Here is a 16,741-nt window from a genome sequence, read left to right on the forward strand (position 1 = left end):
CCACCTTCCCCACAGCCCCTCCCCTCCATTCCCATCTCCCCCCAGTCCAAGACTCCCCTGGGGATTCAGCTCAACCTGGTAGATTCAGTACAGGTTGGACTAGTCCCCTCCTTCCAGGCTGAGCAAAGTGTCCCTGTATAAACCCAAGGTTCCAAACAGCCAGCTCATGCACCAGGTCCCACTGCCTGGGTGCCTCCCAAACAGTTCAAGCTATTCAATTGTCTCACTTATCCAGAGGGCCTGATCCAGCTGGGGGCTCCACAGCCTTTGGTTCATAATTCATGTGTTTCCATTCGTTTGGCTATTTGTCCCTGTGCTTTTTTCCAATCTTGGTCTCAACAATTCATGCTCTTACAGTCCCTCCTCTTTCTCCACAACTGGAGTCCTAGAGCTCCACCTTCGGCCTAGCCGAGGATCTCCACATCCACTTCTCCCAGCTGGATCAAGAACAGAAATCGATAAACAAGGAATAACAGACCATGATAAATGAAGACTACATGAGAACAGGAAGAAGCAAAGTGCTAGAGAGGTCCCCAGAAATCTACAATGATACATCCACTGTAGACTACTGGCAATGGTTGAGAGAAAACCTAAACTGACCTAGTCTGGTGATCAGATGGCCAAACACCCTAACTGTCATGCTGCAACTCTCATCCAATAGCTGAAAGTATTTTTTTAACTTTATAAACTGAAGCCAAATGGTGGATTCAGTAAAGGTATGAAGTTGGATTTTACAGTATCTTAGGATGGAAGTCTTAGTGGGGCATCATGGGTTTGATCTGGGAGGAGTTGGGTAGGTGAAGAATGGATATGAGAAATTTACATTGTATGCATGCAGAAATTCTCAAAGAATTAAGAAAACATCACGTTAAAAGAAAGAATAGAGGATCTATATTCAGGGATGACTAATATACAATCCAAAATTATTAAATACTTTCTTTTAAAGTAAATAAATAACTAAATCCAATAAAGAACAACAGTCCATCATATTGCACAGCAGTAGAGACTAAATGCAAATGCTACCTTTACCTATCCATAAGGTCTACTTAAAGAGCAGAGTTTGTGAGCTGGCCAGATACCTTGAAAGTTCTGCTCTTAAAGGGGGAGTATGGACCTGATAAGGCACCCCATTCCCTGATGCTAGTCCAGCAATTCCCCCACAGAATATTGGATTCATAGGACTGCCACAGTGGAGAGGAGAAAAACAGGATGCTGTAATCTAGGAAGTTTAAAAACACTCAGTTAAATGACTTTCGATTATGTTTCTTTACCATCAAACTTCCTGATGAGTTTAGCATGCAAATGTGATTCACAGAATGAAAACAAAAGATGGTATAAATTATTGGATTCTCTGAAAGTATTTGACCAGGGAAACATTCTCTCCCAAGACCTATCTTGAAACAGTAGAGTTCTATGGAATATTCTTGTAAAAACACTGAAGTAGCCTAATGCTAATTGTCACATCCAAATAACAATGAATATGTTATGTACCTCCACTCAGTAGGAATGCTACTTTCTGGACTGTATTTAGGAGCCTTTCAGGGGCTATAAATTCCTTCCCTTCTCTTTCCTCTTCCCAGTAGGTATGAATCGTGATTTCCCTAGTGACCATTGTTCGGGTGGAATTTTCTTTCTCTGTTTCATTTTAGGCTTAATTAAATGGCTGCTATGGCTTTTAACAGATTCGACTTAGGATGTACACACAAGCTCTTCATGAATAGTTGTTTCAGTGAGTAGAAATGGGCTGGTAAAAGAAAAGCAATAATTGTTCCCTAGGCCACAGCACAACACATATCTATGATGTCTATGTTACTGACAGAGGCAGAGCCATTTTCTCTGTTTTTGTTTTGTTTTGTTTTTGTTTTGTTTTTTCAAGTTGGGCTCTGGGCCTTGGGCTGGCTGCATATTGTTGATACCTAGATAAGTAAGATCAGAGTTTTACCTCAAGTAGCTTAGCTTTTAGTGGAAGAGACCCTTGCATCCCATCATGGAGTAGCTTTAGAATGTGATGAATGCCTTGGCTGGTGCAAATAAATGATACAGGTTTAATGAGGAAGGAAGGACTTATGGGGAAGGTTATAGGGAATATTCACTCAGAAGGATGGGAAACTAGTTTTGATGAGAGAGTTAGGATTTTTGATGACATTCAGAAAACATTTATACATGGGTGAGAAGAAGAGTCTAGAAAATCAGGAGCTAATAATACTGACAAACTGAAGAGATTAGTTCAGGGTTGAGGACTGAAGACTCATTTCCAGAAGGTTACAAGATAGAGAAATTTCCATGAAAACATGGTAAAACCTCTCAAACAGTCAACAGGAAATCTAACAAAGTTCTCATGTCATACACATTATTTTCATTCTTTTAAAGGAAAACCTTAGATTTATCTACTTGAAAGTGTATATAAGCTGGCATTATTCTGTAAATGGATTTTTTTTTTCAGGAAAAATACTTTGAAACCAGAGAATAAAAACAATAGATGGAAAGTCAAAGGCATCTTTGCCTGACAATGGGTTTGTAAACAGTTGTAGTGGATCTTCTTTCAAGACAAAAAAATCTCTGTCCTTGGAAATAAGGAGATCTATGATTCATATTGAGTTGGAAGACTAAGCAACTGTAGGACATTACAAACATCACTGTTCCATGACCACCAGCAGTCACTTGTTCAGTGTTTGATTAAAAGACCATGTGACTTCTTACAGAGAACTCAAGTCCCTGCCATGCCATATGTGAGATGACAGACACTATACTGTGCCTCCTCTCACACTGCCAAAGCACATGCTCCGTGTTAGAGTTCTCCTTAACAGAATATGTGTATGTCTGTGTCAACAACAGGCCAAGGAGGAGGAGGAGGGAAGAAGAGGGTGAGACCAGAAATCACTATACTGTCAGCTTCCCAAATTCCAAAACAAGGCTTTTTGGAGCCTTTTTTCCTCCTGGAAATGGTGTGCTAAGCAAAGTCTTTTCCAATATTGGTTATGTTTACATATAAATTCCATGACTTTGTCCTGTGCATAGATACAGACTCTGAGATGTCTATCTTTGGTAACTTCTTCCTTCCTTAGGGAACCTGGATTTAAGCACATAGTGAAAGTGAAATGAAACTGTGAGCATGCCAGGACCTGCCCTGTGGGGTCTGGGTTCACTAGCTATTCCATTCTTGCTGCTGGCGTAGCCCTGTCACAGAGGGTGGATGCAAAGCCTGGCCCACTACAGCCTTGAGAGTATCTTAGGTCCTTCCCAGGGGACTGGGAAGCAAGCTCAGCTAAACCCTGTCCTTCTCTGACTTCTGACCTACAAAAGCAGCGGGACAACAAAAGCTTACATGAAATGACTAAATTTAGGATAAATTTATACAAAGAAATAGACAATTAGCATGCATGCATGCCCTGAATAGTTATTCCCTTGAGATGTAAATCTTCAACTTATCTTCTGCCATTAATACGGCAATTTAAATGAAAGCTTTATATTTTAAATATATAAGGAAGAAGTATACTATGTGTGTATGAAATTATGGAAGATTAAAGAAAACTAAAATGTATAAGAGAACAATGCTGTTATAGAAATAGGAGGCTAGGGTAGAAGGCTTAAAGACCATCTCACATAAGACTAGACATTTTTTTGTAGTGTGTGTCACTAACATCTGTAGCTTTCCTTGGGGGATCATCAGCTCGTTGAAAGGGCATGAACTTTCCATTCACCTTGTGTCACCTTTGCAATGTTCGCAGAGTTCCACACATGCTCTGAAGAACCACTTCTATGTTTGTACGAGAGGAAACATAGCCTCATTTTCTAATCATTTCCCCAAAGCCAGTGAGTGTGACCAGGACATCAGCTGAGAGCTAGTGTCTTCTGTACATAACAAGCAAGCTGCACCTATGAAAGCTCCGCAATATGGCTGCCTAAGGAAGACCACATGCAGTCACAACACCAGTTGACCTGCTACTGCTTAAGGGGTACATCTCACAGGGCACCACAGCTAGCTAAAGAGTGACAGGAAACTGGTGGCTGCAGAAAGAGTGAGAATCTGACTTTTCCCACAATGAGTCTCCTAATAGGTTATCCAATACTGCGTGGCCAGCCCTAAAGACATGTATATGAGCAACACTAAACTGACTTAGTAGGTCTTATACTGGTATGTTTACATACATAGGTTCATACATGCATGTATGTATACACAGTATGTGTACACACATGCATGTATGAGTAGAAGAATTTGAGAGGGAGCTGAGGAGGGCATAGAAGGAATTAGAGACGAAGAGACGGTGCAGTGTTACAAGGATGGCCCCAACTAAGACTCCTGGCAGCAGTGGATGCATAGCCTGCGTGATCGGATTGATGACTATCCGGGTTGTCATCTGAGAGCCTTCATCCAGTGACTGATGGAGGCAGATTCAGAGACCCTAGACCAAACATTGAGCCAAGCTTGGATAAGCTTGCTAAGGAGCAGGAAAAGGGATTCCAGGAACGGGGGGGGGGGGGGGGTTGGGGGGGAGGCAAGGGGGCTGTCAGGAACATTGCAGGAAAACCCACAGAAAGCACTAGCCTGGCTCATGGGAACTCTGCTTTGACTAACTCTTGGGAACCTGTTCCTCATGCTGAATTACCTTGCCCAGTCCAAATAGAGGGGGAGGAGCTTGGTCTTATGGCAGCTTGATATGCCATGCTTTGCTGAAGCCCAGGGGAGGCCTGTCCCTTTTTGAGCAGATATGGAGGAGGGATGAATTGAGAAGGGGGAAGGAAGAAAAGAAGTGGGGAGGGAGTGGGATGAGAGGAGGGAGAGGAGGCTAGGGTCTGAATGTAAAATAAATAAATTAATTAATAAAAATATGAATAAAATAATACATGCACTAGCCATTTATTTAAAACAATATAAATCCTAGTGATCTGAATGAATATGTATTTAGTTAAAGCCTATATAAAAATAAACAAATAGATTTTCTTCAAACAATAAAAAAGATGTACTTGTGTATGAGAGTTTCAAAAAAAATCATAAAAGTAAAAAAAATAAGTAAAATAATATTTACTGTGAAAACCCTCAATGGTGAAGATGGCAGAGCTGGTAGAAATTTTCAATCCCTGATTGTGGACCAAGTATCGTGCTAAGTGATTTCTTCTTTTTCAAATCCATGCACTGCCCACAATGCGCCCACAGGGAACTGTTGCTGGAGGGCTCCATAACTTCCCGAAGATCACACAGCTCTTCAGCAGCAGCAGAACTAGAGTTCAAATCAAGCTTTCAGCCACTGCTCAGCTTCTCTCTTGCCAGTGCTGCACAAGAATGAGACCTGGTGGCTTTTCTACGGCACACTTTAAAGTGCATTGGAATGCTTGTTTATCTCAGCCAGGTTCAAGTCTGTCTCAGGGATCAATCACAGTTCACTAAAGGGCTGCGGTCAGGACCTCATTTTTCTAGGTTCGTAATAACTCATCAAACATCACTCCAGGTCAGCTGGGTCTGCCTGTCTGTAGTAATGACTAAATCCATGGCTTCAATTTCTTAATTAACTAAATACAATGAAGTCTGTAAATTGATCAGAGCAGGCTCTCCTATGGAATTAATTAGAAAATTGTGGGGGAGGACTTGATGATTAATCCAAATTTGATAAGCCTACAGAGAATTGTTCAGACGCTCCAAATAAAACACAGTCCTACATTAAAAATCAATTTAGGGTGTGGTATTTCCTCCAGCCTAAGAGAGTCTCCAGGCAAACAGGAGGGAGGCATGAACTGGGAGGACTGGATGTTGAGGGCACACCCCTGGGAGTGGTCCAGGATGGCTGCAGCCCTTTAGTCTTCTGGTTTTGACACAGTAGAGGTGATAATTGTCCTATAATGGCACTTCTGTTACATTGGTTAAGCCTATGTCTTGGTGACAGTGAATTTAAAAATGCAACTAGAAAAAAAATGCAATTAACTATTTTATTTTGTGTTCATAAATGCAAATTAGAGAGTTGATATAATTATGTAGAAAACAGAGGTTAATAAGTAGCAGTTGGGCTATAATTATCTGTCCATTCCTGGAGAAGGGGAGTTTGGAGTCTACATTATCAGGGTAAGAGGAGAGGCCTGTGTGCCAGTTACAGGCTTTTAGCTTTGTGTCTGTTTTCTAACTGACTCCTCTGATCTCTGTCCCAGGAAGGTCATATCACTGTCTTTGTTTGTAGATAGGAACTCACGACTCAGAACAAAATTATGTGTCAAGATCCAAAGTAATAAACAAGGCTGGATCCCACCTGGCAAGCGCTGTCACTCCAAAGTCCTCTGCTCCTTCTTTTCCTTGATATTATTTTATTATTATTTGGGCTTTAGTAGACGTAATTTCAGCCTGTAATGGCATCTGGATTCAGATACAAGTAGGAGAAGAATTATTAAAGATTATTTTTGTATCATGTAATTTTATCTAATATACTTCACCAATCAAAATTAATGAACAAAATTCATACTCTATATAACTAAGCAGATTAGCTGATAATCATAATTTCAATTTTAAAATCTCTACCAATAATTCAAAATACCAAGCTATAAGCTCACTGATATTTACTCTTCAAAATTAGGAATTACCAGTCAATTTATAGTTGGAAAAATTTAGTTAAAACATAACATTTAAGAGCATAGAGTATACTCTGAATGGACCTTTAAAATGTTATATATAATAATCAAGTCTATCTAACAAAAACAAAAAACAAAAAAAACAAAAACAAACAAACAAACAAAAAAAAAACGTACCTTCTTATTTTGAAGTGATCCGATCCAAGACTCTGCCTGACTTCACAGCCTTCTACCTTTACACTGGGATTCTTCTGCTTTCAGAAGAAAGTACAACACATAGCTCTAAATTATCATACTCATGCATGACTAATTTGATCACTGATTCATTCAACAATGAAGGATGAATCTAAGGATATCTTCAGTAAGAGCGACAAATAGATGTCAGACAGTCCAAACCCAGTGGTTACTTCTGCCGCCACAATTTTTACCTCTGTCACTGGTTGGCCATTGATGGCTCATCTTTCTTCATGTGGACTTGTGTCATATCACATCTGAATCTACTGTGATTCACCATGCTCTGATTATGCAGCACACAACCTGTCATGGTGAACCAATTTTTTTTTTTCAGGTTTTATAATTAATCAGAGCCTTCCAGGTGAAGGATGCAAATGCAGCATTTAAAACAATGTGACTGCAGAGAGTGACTCAGGCCAGTCCAGACACATTCGGTGCAACAGTGACTAGGGCAGAGGGAAAACACACACAGTAAGAGCTCAGTTTCCTGGAGGGTTGCTGGGTCCTGGACAAGAATGACCTCTGGAGAAGCTGACCTCAAAGATATCTCATCACATATCCGCCTTTTTTAGCAAGTGGACGTGCAGATCTCCTCACTCTTCCTGACTCTCAACTTCCTCTTCACTAAACTGAGATAAAGTCTTCCTTCTAGTTCTCTGTGCCTTGCCCTCCTTAACTGAGCTGCTGTTCTCTGATTCAAAAGAACAATTGGTTTGTTCCACGGATGCGGCTGAGTGTCCATCTGCATGAGATCCGAGGTTTCTGATATCTGTAGTCTGCTACTAACCAGGGAAGTTAGGGCACTATTTACTTCTCTGTATCCCCTTCTATACCTAACTGATGGATAGTTATGTGCCATCTAAATAGTGTCAGTCCTAGGATGAACATCTTCTGAGCATGACCTTCTTTGATTTTTATTAGCATCTATTCATTATACAAACTAATAGGCTTCATTATGGCATTTCATACATATATGCAATATACTCTGATCCTTTTCTTCTTCTTCTTCTTCTTCTTCTTCTTCTTCTTCTTCTTCTTCTTCTTTTTTTTTTTTTTTTTGCCGGAGCTGAGGTCCAAACCCAGGGCCTTGCACTTACTAAGCAAGCGCTCTACCACTGAGCTAAATCTCCAACCCCTGATCCTTTTCAACTCCCTGTTACCTATCCTGTTCCCACTCACACTGTTCCCCTTTTCTACCTCTAAGCCATTCTTTTACATGCTTGTATTGTATTAATTAATATTTAATATTAATTATCAGTATTGCTTGCATACACACATATAAACATATAAATGTAAACATATGTAACATTGCTCATAGGTATATGATTTGGGGTTGAGCATTTGGGATTGGTTAATCATACTGTAGTAGGCTCATCCCAGGGAATGACTGATTTTCCCTTTCTGAAGTCATGAATTGCCTATAGCTTTTCATTTTGTGGTGGTGTCATATGGGACTTCCCCCTTCCACATTGGTATTTTTTAACTAGTATTGTCATTGTGTAGGTCTTGTTTAGATCACAATTTGATGAGATTATATGGGTGCAACCTCCCTGCACTATATAGAAGATACAGTCTTAAAGCAGATAGTCTATCCCCTGGTTCTTACAATCTTTTTGAGTACAATTCTTTTTTTCCTGAGACAGGGTTTCTCTGTGTAGCTTTGAGCCTTTTCTGGAACTCACTGATAGAACAGGCTGGCCTTGAACTCACAGAGATCCGCCTGGCTCTGCCTCCCCAGTGCTGGGATTAAAGGCACGTGCCACCACCACCCAGCTTGAGTATGATTCTTAATCTCTGTTTTACATATAAGCAAAATGAAGCACAGCAGCCTACTCAAACACATATAGCCAGCAAGTCTTGGAGCTCAGATTCAGAGAGTATGTCTTCATTCATAAAAGAGTTCTGTTTCTTGATGTTTTAAATGTAGTTTTCCTTACTACTCATAAATATAATCTGGATGCATGAAACTCTCAGAGAGAAGCATACATAGGTTTCATAATCATTGCTTGAATATTCATTTGCTGTGTGTCTTTAAGAGAGAAACACTCTCTGAACCTTAGTTATCTCACCTCTAAACCTGAGCTCTTGATACTTACCTCACTGAATCTTACATGTGGATGAGGAGACTTAGTTGTATCTATACAAATTTCCTGTGCTGGTGTGTCAAACATGTAACAGAGTCAAATGGCAGCCATTCCGTGAGATAAAGAGGCCTATCAAAGCACTGATCACTGTATTTTCATGTTTTTACCTCTATTCATTAGGCTTTTTGTACACACTATCTCCAGTTCCCATGAGGAAAGAGTCCTATAAGAGGATGATGATAGGTCAGAGAAGTTCAGCAACTGGTTGACGTCATAGAAAATGCCTTGCAGAGGCTTTGCATCCGACAGATATCATGCAACTCTTCACTCCTGCTGTTTCCCGATTTCTTCTTCCAGTCTTTGTTAGCTGGCACAGAGCAAGTCTGTAAGTCTCCCTAGGCTAAGGATCACACACAATGATTATTTTTCCAGACTCCCCATTCTTGCTAGCAAAAAGGAAATCAGTGTGCGAGTGGAAGAGTAAGTATGAACATTAGAGATAGACTTAGCATCTTCTAATTCTGCCTGGTCCCTTGATAAGCAAAGGGCAATGTTCTAAGTTGTGTACCATTGATGGACCATCCAATCCTGAATTCCATTAACAATGGGACCCCTAGCTCTAATCCAAAAGGCCCCTGATTCAAAGATAGAAGGCTTCTGCCTGGCTCCCCAGACCTAGACTCTCTCCTTATTCATGATCCTTCTGAACTCACCTGACTGCTGGATCTCCTCAAGGATTAATAAAAAGAAAGTCCCATATTTTTATTTATAATAATAATAAATATCCTTGGGTGCATTTATTTATCTCTGCACTTTAGCATGGACATTTTATCATTCTGGGCTGCTAGCATCCTGTCAGATCAATACAATGTGATCTCTCACATAAAATCACTTCAAAATGATGTCCCACGGGTGGAGCAAGCATCTGATCAGATTCTTTGTGGATCAATGATTTTTCCCCTTGGGAAAGTGGGATGTGCTTGTTTCCAATGTGAGGACAGGACTTAAGTTTACAAGGTGGGCTCTCTTGAATGCTTAAGCAGGTGGCTTTCCCTCTGAATCTTACAAAGTAAGAATTTTGCAGAGAGAAATGGGACAAGCTCAGAATGGCAAGAAGGAATGTCATGTACAAAATCATGCAGGAGACTGTATAAGCCATGGAGGCAGAACTGAGTGTATCACCTGCCCACTTGGTGTCAAGTCCTATGCAGGGGGACTGGCATTCTTTTGGTAATGCCAGAAAGTAACAATTTCGACCTTTATTTTATAGAAGGAAAGTCAGAGATGGAGAGAACAACGCTGAAATCTTGCTCAAAGAGACTCGTGCATTGAAGGGTTTGCATGCAGTGTCGGCTGGTATAAGAACTCTCTGTCTAGAAAGACAAACAAGAAAAGCTGGTCTGTTTGAGGCTTCTGTTCTCAGACACCTGTTTATGGAAGAGGACTACTTTTGTTTCTTTGTATCTCAAGTGACAATTTTACAACATAGGAGGTAGTATGATTAGGCATTTCTGCAGTTAGGACACCTTTTTTACGGTCTTGAAGGAACTAGTTGCTTTGATGGGGGCAGGGAGAGCTTCAGGTCTTGAGATGGAATCTGAGACCACTACAGTGAACCTCTGCCCTTGAGAGTAGACTGTGTCTCTGTCCTACTGGACACTGTCCCTTTATTCACTTATTCTTCACTCTTCTGATAGCACCATGGGCTTCTTTGGAAGCAGGTCACAGTGCTGACAAGCTGCATTGGAACCCTACTGAATCACTCTAAATGGGTTCAATGTCCCACAAAAGTGGGTGACGCTGGCGAAGGAAGGAGAGAACGAGAGTGATGCTGCTTGAGTACAGTTATAGGGAAGGAGGATGCCCGAGACCCGGATGTTCTAGAGAGAAAAAGAGCTACTTGCCATTTAGCTTTTGAAATGAGACAAGCATTGCTGAGTGGACTAGGGAATACAGAATCTATGGAAAGCTGGAGGTGATGCTTCCTGCCCAAGTATTTGAAAGTGGAACAGAAACCAAGGCTTGTCTTTCTATCCTAGACCATCTTATCTCAGACTGCTTCCTATAAAAAAGTAGTGTCCAAACTCACCAGAGTAGCCTCCATTAGCTAATTATCCCTCCTGGGTAGCCAAAGGTAGAAACAGATTCTAAGTGACTTGGTTCCTCAAAACTAATTTTTTATTTTAGTGGATTTTAAAATCAAAGATAGACTAAGATAGACAAACATATTCTTGCACATAGTAGGACTTTGGAGAATGTGCATGTATGACTCATTCTATCACTTTTGCTGTTCTAAATCCTGTTCTTTGATCTTGTTTTTCTTCCTTCTTCATCCATTTCCTACTCCTATCTCCTTCCTTCCTTCCTTCCTTCCTTCCATCCTTCCTTCCCTCTCTTTCTTGCTTCCTTCCTCCCTCTTTTGTCCCTCTGTCTCTCCTCCTATTCTGCTCTCTCTATCTCATTGTTTCTCTGTCTTTGTGTGTGTCCCTGTCTGTTCCTGTCTCTCTCTCTCTGTCCCTCTCTCTGTCTCTGTCTCTGTCTGTCTGTCTGTCTGTCTCTCTCTCTCTCTCTCTCTCTCTCTCTCTCTCTCACACACACACACACACACACACACACACACACATTTACCTTAAAGCCGGATTTCTTTTCTCCTTTGTTCCTTCCACATTCCCTCTGTCCTTCTGCCCCCTCACTTGTCTTTGAGCCAGGCATTGATCTCACCCTGTTTCCAATCTTCACATAGGTGGGAACTTGTCCTTTGCATGTGAATCAGGCTTTATAGTTTATAGGAGAATTTTCACTTTTGAATTAATTTTTGCCACAGCAAAATAGGAGCAGAGGCATTCAATCATCCAAGCCTATTTCCCATGGACTCTCTAAGCCCGGTATACACAGTGACTTAGGTACGACCTTCCTTCAGCATACATGAATAACCAGCTGAAAGTCTTAATCCCAGGGTCCCCACTGGACCTGTTACATTTTGTGTGTTGGGAATCTGCATTTCACCTACTGGGATTATTTTGGTATAGCTAGCTACCCTGAGAGAAACAAAGTTTCATGTAAGACATCTGCAACCTTGAGGGACTCCAGGGTCACCTGGGATTTTAACAAGATGTTTTCAGATCAACAGATTTTTTTTTTTTTTTTTGGTTTTTTGAGAGACAGGGTTTCTCTGTGTAGCTCTGCACCTTTCCTGGAACTCGCTTGGTAGACCAGGCTGGCCTCGAACTCACAAAGATCCACCTCCCTCTGCCTCCTGAGTGCTGGGATTAAAAGCGTGCACCACCAACACCCGGCTCAGATCAACAGATTTTAGAGTGTCACCTGGGACTATACATCTAAAAGTCTCCAGGTGATATGGGTGCCACTGATCTGGGGCCTGCCCTAGGAAGAGTGGGACTTTGCAACTATTGGTTTATAGTCTGCAGATCTTGGAAATCACAGAAGTTGAATGAGTTCCTCAGAATGACAGAACCAGTAAACAGTAGAGATGGACTTACAACTGTGGTTATGTTTATTGTCTGTAAGACATGGGCATTCTCATCCATAGTCCACGACATAGTAAGAATTTGAGTCTTTTGTATTTGACTCCATGAAGACAGGAACGGGGAAAGGGCTTAAACTTTTGTAACCTTTTTAGGTAGTTGTTCTCTCTTGTCTCTTCTATCTGGACCAGTCAGCCATCTTCTACATGAGCTCTCACCACAAACATCCTGTGCCTTGAGATGCGTCATACCTCCATAGGCAGCCCAGGGCTACTGAAAGCTGATGGCCTATATATTCCCACAGGCCTGAGCTGCATTCCTCTTTCTGACAATTCCAAGCATGTGGTTATAAAACTGGTGTCATTTGCTAATTTGGAAGATTGACTCATTTGCTGGTCTGAACCACACTCTCCTTTTCCATGCATTAAGAACATCTCCTACTTCTCGAATAGCGCAGATATAGAAACAGAAACTAGAAATGGCATGAAGGGGCCATGAAATTCTCTTCTTTCCTGAGCCTTTATTGCTTGTTTTGTTTTGTTTAGGGCTGTGGGCTGTCTGTCTGTTCGTTTGAGAACAAGCCATACATTGCCTGTGCTAATCTGGAATCACAAATTCTCCTTCCTGCACTTGCCAAGTGCCTGGATTACAAGTCCACACCATGCTTAGTTTTTCTTCTTTATATTTTTATTACCTAGTCCATGTTATTTGTGATCTGTTGAAGAATAGGCATGGTGAGTAGTGATAAGTTTTAAGATATGTGGCCCATTGGAAGTGACAGAAAGCTGTGCTATTGTCTTCCTCATTTTAACATGTTTCTTTTAAGTGATACCTAGCACTCAGCTCCATGGAAACATGTTCCTAGAGGTCATGTAATAGTAATGGAATCAGATAGTGAACATCTTCAGACTCATTCTTATTGAACTGGTTATTGAATGCATTGTTCTTGGAGTCATTCATTACTAATAGACTTCTATTGGAATCCAAGTAACATCTTTACTGACATCCTGAAGACTCATGCCTTTCCACTCTAATCTTTCTGTTTAGTTCTTCTCTCCATGGTTCATGACTGGGCTGCATGCCTGGAACTGTACCTGCCTTGTTTCCAGGGACCCTCCCCAGGTAATTCTGTACCCCAAGCAAAAATGTTTCTACATTCCCTGAACCACTTCAACATGCCTGGAAGCTGTCTCTGTAGGCCTGGTGCAGAGGAAGATGACCAGCAAATTGTTCGGAACACTGCTATATTTGAAAATCTTCCAGTTGTGTAGGAAGACTTTAGGCTCTAGCTGTCTTAGACTCCTCAACCACATAGAATGAGGATGATGTCTTCAACCTAGGAGGATCATGGTGGTGACCAAACCACAACGAAAACAACAACAATGATTTTTGGAGCTGTAAAGCCCCTGCTCAACATGCTAGGAATTCTCTTTGTGACCCTTAGGAGGAGGATTGCATTATTACCCACATTTACCAAAGGAGGGCTGAACAAGAGAAGTTACTCTACTTTTTCAAAAGCACAGAAGCGTTGCCTGTTTAGTGGTGGCCATCTTTACTCAGTTTTCTCAGACAATCCTTCTGGTTGTTTTCAGAACCAGACAAAGCCCATTCATTCCCTTGATGTGGTGACACTGTTCTCTTGCTTGTCCCCTGTCCCCCATGTTGATATGTCTCTCCAGAGTTTATGTTATTAGTTTCCCCTCATTCCTGCACCATCCATGCACTGTTGCTCATCTTTTTAACTTCTTCATGGGAAGCCTGGTTCTCTCTCTGGCAAAACACTACTAACAATGGATTCTTGTCCATTTCTCATCTGCTTCTGGTTTGGTAGTAACTTTAATGAATAGAGAGTATATGTTAATTTGGTTTACCATTTTCCAGAGTGTCTACCAAACTGCCTTGTTTTAATAGATATTTGTCGAATAATTAAATTAATTAATTCCTTGGGATTTTCCCCATTATTTTTATTTGTGTGTTTTGGGGGGGTTTTGTTTTGTTTTGTTTTGTTTTGTTTTTTTAGTTTTATTTTGTTTTGTTTTGAGATAGAGTCTTGCTATGTAACCCAGGCTTGCCTCAAACTTCTGATCCTTTTCTGCCTCTGTCTTTGGAGAATCAGGAATGTTAAATTTTGAAAGCATCTTTAATGATCATTGAGTGTAAACACAGATAGTGGACCAACGTTATAAGTTCACTGAATTACACTCATTTAATGTGTATTTATGTCGAAATCATTTGAACTTGAACTTGGACTTTGTTGCTCATTAGTTTTATGGCTGTGTATAATTTTGGTTCCATTGAATCTCAATAGTCTTACCCAGAAAACTGGCTCATAATAAAGAACTTGCCAGATGTTAATCCAGAGACAGGTGAGAAAACTCTTGAAAACAGTTGTCAGAATACACAGCACAAAACTGATTCTGTTTCCAGCATGATTAGGCTTCAACCTTGCTCTGCCCTGCTTTTAATTGGGTGACACTGGACAACCTATTTTTAATGCCGTGGCTTTTTCCTTCTGGCAAATAGGAATGCTATTAACTGTCCTTATATTATATTGTCATATCCATCTTATACACAAACACATGTGCTCACATATGCATGCAAATACATGATAAGCAAACAGGTCCCACCACTCTGCCACACTGGAAGGCAGAGCAAATGTTATTGGCTCCTAGGACAAGTTACAGAATTCCAGACCACTGAGATGTAGGTCTGTCTATCTGGACTCTCAATCAATGAACATGAGGGTCATTTTGAAATGGCATGGCCACTTCTGGGACAAGATGCTGACCTATCTCGAAAGAAAGAAGTTGCATCTATTTATCTGTCTGTTACCCAATGTTCAGGGTCCCAGGAGATAAGATGTGACAGGAGCACTTTCTCTGAGAGACAGACCTGAATGACTCTCAGTAGGTGGCTAGCAGTAGGGAGACCAGCTTGTTCTTTGGTTGTGGCTGATATCACTGTTTCTGTTTCTAACTCAGTGTGAGAGGAAATCTTCACAGAGGAGTCCTTCTGGATCTCAGAATTGGCCATGTGGATTCAGTGATGTGGGGCAGGGAGAAATGAGGCCTCTCAGCTGCTTCCTCTAAAAAGCTCAGTGGGATGCCTGTAACAGAGCCAGATGCAGAGAGATACCCAGGGGTCCTAAAGATCTATAAGCTTTTCTGATGTCCTATGTCTTCTTTGAGGTCTGACTTTGTATGTCTTTGTTGTCTTATGTTGCCTCATCCAGTAAATATTGTTGGTAGCTGCTGCATGCTAGTCACTGGGCTTCCATAGGAGCAAACAAAAAATAGTCATCATTCTCATGTTACTCAGAGAAGAGAAAATAGCCAACAGGGCAGGAAGGACCATGTCAGTTGCAAGACAAGGGGGCAGGAACATGGGTTGGAACAGTAATAGGGCTGAGGAAAGAGCTGGAAAGTCTCCAGGAGGAGGCTGAATAGGACAGGATTAAGTGATACCAGCCACTCAGGCCAGGGGTTTGGATGTTGCCTACCTTACTCTCTCATTTAACAGATGGAGACAATAAGAAGGTCAGAGTGTAAGAACATTGAACTGCAGTAGAGTGGCAGGCTCTTGGTATTTAGTAATCTGAAATCACAATTTAAGGTAACTGATGACCGGTGTTGGTGACACTGAGACATGTTTTATTTCGGCTATGATACAAATTTGGTCCACTCATTGTGAACAGATATTAAGTGGCAGTGAGTCATTTAGTGGAAAGGTGACCACATAAAATCTCAAACAAAAATGAGATTCTGACCTGACGAGAGTAGAAAGGGAACTAATAGGGAAACAGTAGGAAGTGAGTAAGCTCTCTTTCAACACAGGAAGATGTGTATCTCTCATTAATGCTTAACCCTGGTAGGTTAGAGATCAGCAAATCTGAGTTCAAAAATACAGTTTCCATATTCTGAGAATGAACTTGGGACTGTACTCTGAATCCCATGGAGGACACAGCGCCTAAGCAGGACCAATATTGTCACCTGATGTCCTGGGGTTAGGACGATCAGCTTTTGTGAATAAAAATGTAGTATGCTCAGATTAACTTTAGTTGCAGCCAAACAGTGATTATTTTAGTGCAAGTATTTCCAATACATTCCAATATAGTGCTTATAATTGAAATTGACATGGATATCATAATTCTGATCAATCACCTTTCCTGTCCGAAACAGAATCTCCAGTTCTTCATACTTCCTTCACCCCAAATCGATATATAAGGGAGGATATTCTTAAATTAATCAAGATTAAAATTATTTTATTGTAGTTTGGCATTTAAAATAATGTGACTCCCTTGAACTAGCTCACCTTTCAAGGCCCATGCTACATACCTGCTCTTCTATGATGTCCTCTTAGCCATCACCTGCCAGAATGACATTTCCC

This window comes from Onychomys torridus, chromosome 10 (assembly GCF_903995425.1).
Source record: "Onychomys torridus chromosome 10, mOncTor1.1, whole genome shotgun sequence".
In the NCBI taxonomy this organism is placed as follows: domain Eukaryota; kingdom Metazoa; phylum Chordata; class Mammalia; order Rodentia; family Cricetidae; genus Onychomys; species Onychomys torridus.